Source organism: Enoplosus armatus, chromosome 1 (genome assembly GCF_043641665.1).
Source record: "Enoplosus armatus isolate fEnoArm2 chromosome 1, fEnoArm2.hap1, whole genome shotgun sequence".
In the NCBI taxonomy this organism is placed as follows: Eukaryota; Metazoa; Chordata; class Actinopteri; order Centrarchiformes; family Enoplosidae; genus Enoplosus; species Enoplosus armatus.
The window spans coordinates 20,720,759-20,726,758 of record NC_092180.1 but is presented as its reverse complement, the minus strand read 5'-3'; positions in this window follow the sequence as shown (position 1 = coordinate 20,726,758).

The window sequence follows — 6,000 nt, the reverse complement described above, 5'->3', positions numbered from 1 at the left end:
CTGTTACACCCCAATAAAAACACGCTGTCAAGTGAATGGGAAAACAGAGTACTACACTGCCTTGAATGAATAGCAAACACATGGAAGCCCAAAGTTAAAATCCACTGGTGTAACAAATTGAGCTCGCTGGGCTCTTTCATTTTTAAGCCCTCTCAAATGTGTGTAATTAAATATGACGTGACATGAAGTGTTTGAAGAGGTTTTGTCGTCAAGTTGAGCTGGATCAAGTTTACTCATAAGAGTTGATACAAATTCACTTTTAAGCCTAAGTAATGGACAGGAATTACTAGATTTCTATTTCAATCATTATAGAACAAACAAAGTAAGAGTCTCGCTTGCAGCATGGCTCTAGACTCTGCAGACTCATGCAGCATGCAAGATTGTACTGTACTGAGCTAAATGCTAATGTTGGCATGCTAACATGCTCAAAATAACAATGCCAACAATTATCACAAAACCCAAAGTACAGCTGAAGCTGGGATTAGAATCACCAAAATTATTACAATTCATCCTGAGGGGGACATGTCAGTGCCTGAGAGATGAGCAACCTACAGGTGGCACTAGAAGAAACGTCAGTAGGATAAATCCTCTGGAGAACATGCATGTCTGTACAAAATGCCACAGCAATCCATCCAGTAGATGTTGAGATATTTCAGTCTGGACCGACCGACCAACAGATGGACATTTCCATTCCTTGAGCCGTGCTGCTAGCATGGCTGAAAACCAAAAGCATAAAGTCAGATAAATATTACTGAGCCTGGCCCCAAGCCTAGATGTAAATCAAAACTCTGAACTGTTATGTAATGAAGAGACAATGAAGCGGCCTGCTCTATTATCAGTAACTTCAAGTGGGTTTCTGTGCTCAAAATTGTAGTTTATAGCATTTTACAATCATGAAAATAAACTTCCTTTTATTATATTTCAGGTATGCTGCACAAACCTGCCTGTTATTCTCTGTCACAGACTCCGTCTTGCTTTCACAGCCAGTAACTTGTAATGCAATTGGCTTGCAGATGACATCATCATTGGCTCTTTTATGTGTAGTTTTAGAAAATTATACTTGATCACAAAACAGGTCTCAGCTACGTAGCTGAGACCATAACAAGTAGCACATGTCAAATTCTCTCTCTGGTGTATTTTCCCTTTAAGAGAATATCTGTTTCAGATTAATCATTGTGCAACGTGTTTCTCATCCTGAGAGACAAATGCCGTCTTAAACACACCACACTATTCTTGCATCAGTCTGGAGATACTGTACTTACAGGATGGACACCAGCTTCTAATCCTACAATTTACTGATACATGCACTTTGAATAAAAGGAAAATGGATTTATTGGCAAATACGTCTGACAAGAATCTGCTTTAGTATCTTATTTTCTTGTGTTTGTGTTTGTGAGAGAGAGAGAGAGAGAGAGAGAGAGAGAGCACAGTAAACAGTGGACGGTCCAAAGTGATGAAGCAGATGGTAATCACAGTCTAGACAGGCAGGGCAGAGAGGAGGTAGGCGAGGAGGAGATGGGCCTTGCTGTTAAATCAACCACCCACAGGAACAACATTTTTAAGCCGTTTTCAAAGACTCCACTGCGCAGATTTCTGCAATGCGAAAAGCAGGCAGTCAAATTATCATGGTAGCGCATCATGATGAACCAACAGTACTAGGCTTGAATATTAATAAGCTGGCATTTGGGGGGGGGGTATGTGTTAATGTAAGTCAAAGTGTTTGCTGCATATTACCTCACATATTATGTGAACAGCACTTTTTCTGCTGATGCATGAAAGAAAGACAGAGGCATATGCTTTGACAAAGCCTGTGAGAAAGCCTCAAATGGCCAGAAGTATGACTTATAACCCAGTGAGCTTCCCAAAACACCCCCACATTGTCTGCTGTGTGCTCCCGTGCTGTTCTCTACCTGTGGGGAAACAAGCAGATTTTCCCTCTGACAATGCGTGCAGTGGTCTTACCCTTGAATCTTCTATGTAGCAATCAATAAAAACTCACTTTGCTGACACAGTTTTAATCCAAGTTTTTAGATCACCAGCAAACATTTAAATTCACAGCACAGTTGTATTGACAGGCCTCTGAATACTGAAGGGCACAGCATCTTTATGTAAAAGAGCATATTCTGTCAATAACACTGGATAATCACAGGCTGCTGGGGGCTGCATGGCCTCCTGCGTAGACTGATAGCACAGTACAACAGCACTGAAGGGCACAGTTATGACACATTATTCTTTTCCTTCACAATTGTACAACACAAACCCTCAATCATTTTCTGATTACCAGCGACAAATTAACCGAATCAATAGAGCATCCTTTCCTTTCATGTTGTGAAAATGAGTGCTTCTAAAGGAGGAGAGCTATACCACTGAACGTGTATTGATTTCAGTAGAGGTCTAATGCTGTTACAGCCGACCTGCCTTGATCTTCTTTGACAGTTTATAGGAGGAACACCGATGTAGTTATTCCCACATTAACAGCAATGAATTAATCAAGGAATCTTAATCACATAACACATTAATCATTTGGACACTGAGAGGACGTTTAATGCGCGGTCGCACAAGTTTAGTGGAGTGCTTGTGCCCTCTAGTGTCAGGATTGTACTTTTTCCCTTATAGGATATTAATGGTTGCAGCACAGTTTCAAAACGTTTACTCTTAATTCATACTTCATGAATCTATTTAATCAAAAACACATCAGCGGCTCTCTTGAGGATACAGAAGACAGCTTTTAATGGAATAAATCAAATAATTGTGATTTGATTGAGGGGGCACAGAGCATTTTTGTATATCAAGACGCTAGTTTTTTCCCACCTCATGCACTTCCCCATCTATTGCAGTATCTTTAAATGACTTATTCTAAACACAAAAAAAACATATTGACACAGAAAAACACAGAAAAAAACTCTAGTTTTTCTGTGGAGATCTGGTATTCAGTGTTTAATCTTGTTATACTAAATCCAGTATGCTACTTACACAAATGTGATGTGGAAACTCGAAGCCTCTGGTTCACAGAGTCCATGAGAACGGACTTTTCAGTTGCATCCAGCAGAAAAATATTCACATATTCATATATTCTGGATTTTTCAATGAGGGAGAAGGAGTAGATGTGCTTTTAAGAATCTGTAAGTAGTTTATCAAACTTTTTTTTGTTGACTAACCATTATTATACAAATGATTATTATCCAAAGAAAAGTATTTTTATGTGTCTTAAAACATGTCTGGAGGGGATCTTAATGGAGCTTGGCCATCAAGCCACACTCAGCCCTGTTGTGAGGGTGCAGACATAGTGCCACCTGGTGGACTTTGGGATGACATACACATTTTGTGTTTTACAGTAAAAAATGACACCCAGGTTTTTTTTTGTTTTGCTCAATATTAAAATCAAAATGATACAATAATATAATTTCCATATGGGTTATCCCAAAACAAGGCATTTTTAAATGAGCAAACCACCACCTTGTGGCTCAGGTTTATTAGTCGGTATCATAGGTTGCAAAGCTTGTTTAACAAAGAAACAGTATTAATTGATGAAGACTACATAAGGAGGGTGTTTAATGGCTGGTGGTGAATTCCACTAAGTCAGCCACATTCCGCCTTTACTTGTGGCGTTGAGGAGGAGCTCAGTTGTTTATTCATTCACGTCAGCCCCTCTCGCCTTCCCTTCCCTCCTTCCTGCTACACACAACGGGGACCCACCGTTGTAACTGTTTTTCCCATATTAAAATTAACCACAATCACGTCGCCACCATAAACCGATTTTGGAATCAGGTGAGTTGTTGATTTCTCTGTTTCTCTTCCTTTGACGGTAATAGAGGAAATGTAACGTGCTGCTGGGAGCGTTGACTTGTCCGGCCCGGCGAGGCGGAGGAGTGTTTCAACCGTAACTTATTAAATTCCTCCTGACCAGGCTAGAAAATGTACGCGCGTTATGTATGGCGATTTTACTGCCCGTGCGCTTCGGACGGGGTGTCTTTCGGCGCGGTTTTTTACGCTGTGCTGCAAACAAATGCTCGATGTAGGTCAGTAACTACAGTCAAAATGTCGTCTTTTCTTTTTTTACTTCCACATTCTCTCATGCCACAAACAGATGGCGTCGAGAGGGGGGGATGGAGAGAATGGGGAAAGAGACGCAGAAAGGAGTAGGGGCTACGCCAGGCCACATTAGCCCGGGTCTGCCCCATCACTAATCTATACCCTGCACATAAACCCACCTCTTCGTGCCAGGACGCGGGAGGCCAAGATGTCTTGCGTAGGCCTGCCTTGAACAAAGTTTTTGCTGTTAAGTTGTCGGGCCTTTTCTTTTAAAGATACAGCGCAAGTTGTCTGGGGGAAATAATGGTTTATTTTGAGCAGGCAAAAGTGTCCACAAGCCCAATGTGAAGGTAACGCTCGCCCCGGTCAGCTCTGGTGTATAGAGCTTGCAGTCGAGACCACATTTTGGTCCCAACCCCAGTGCAGAGGGGTTTCTTTGGACACCGCAAAGCACCGGGAAGATGCACTGCAGCAGATAACCTGTAGCCCCGGCTGCTCGCTCCTGTGCGGGAGACAGGCCACCACCAGTTGGCTGACTCTTCACTGACAGTCAGAGATCATTGATAGGCCACAGGTATCCTCCACTGCACTAATGAGGGCAGTGCATCTCACACTGGCTGTCAAGGGATGTGAAGGTCCTGTGTGGCTGTCTGGGTTTGCACATATACTCATATTGTGGAGTGCTTCGGTAACGTGTCATGGATGCAAATGCAAAGCCAGAATGAGTAATAACACTGCTGAACCCTTGCATACCTGCCGTGCAGTGTCTGATCATGTAATGTGGATGGTGCACTGCATGCAGCAAGGCAGCTGCATTCTGTGCATACCAGTTGGCAGCCCGGGGCCTATAGATGTGCTGCGATGCAGTTCGGTGTCAGTGCACTTCAGTGGCTGGCAGTAATTAAAAAGACATCCTCCCCTTGTGGTCTATGGGTCATCTGATTGATGGTCATTTAGATGGAAATGTTCAAATGACTCAGCATCGTTCGTCAAGGTATCACTGCCATGTGGATCTTAATTCACGCTGCAGATCTTGCTGTTTGCATTTTTGAAAGTGACCCATTTCTGCTGTCAACTTGAGCAGACCTGCGTCCTGAAATGACACTTAACTGACTTAATCATCTCGGTGCTCAAGGGAGCGCAGGGCGTCAACCATCTCTGTCCAACTCTAGTGTTACTGCAGCCTTTTGCCTTTTGTCAGGAGCCTGTTTCATTTCAGCTCTTAGATTGAGCACCTCCAGTCATTTTTGGCCTTCCTTTCTTGCCTTATGAGTGTTGGTCAAGTGATGCTGGCTGGGTATTTTGTCACTGTAGAGTCCACCTCCACCTCTCTTTTTCTTTTGGCTCCTGTTGTGGTTTTTTGTCAAGCAGCTCTGGTGGATGACCAGTCATGGCCACATGGTTGACTGGAGTGCACTGCCTCCCTGAATGCAGTTTTGAGCCACTGTTTGATGATAACATCTCCAGTCTGTTTTAGCTTGAGGGCATCTCGCCAAATATTAATTTGCTTTGCAAACTTGCTGTCTCGCAGCTGGCTGTTATATTAGTTGTCTTCTGTGTTAACCTTGTGTTAATGGTTTGTCGTATCTGCTCTGCCTTGTGATTTTCATGTATTGTGCTCAGTAGTGAATAATGCAGGCATTGTGTTTTGGTATATGGAGCAGACTACTTTGTTTAGTGTTGAAAGATTGCTTGATGATGATAGAATAGTATTTGACATTATGTATGATGATCCTATCACTTGATTTAATAATAGCGTGCTGAAAATTTGTCTAGATCAACAAAAAGCACTGGGAAGTTCTCAACAATTCAGGCTCATACTTTGTCTGCAGAATTTATGCCTCCTAGTTTAAATGTACAGTTTTTTTTCTTGGCTAGGTTGACTTGTACGGTGATGAATGAATTTCCCCATGTTTGGATCGATAATGTGTTATTACATTGCTGCTGCTGCTACTACACAATCTGTAT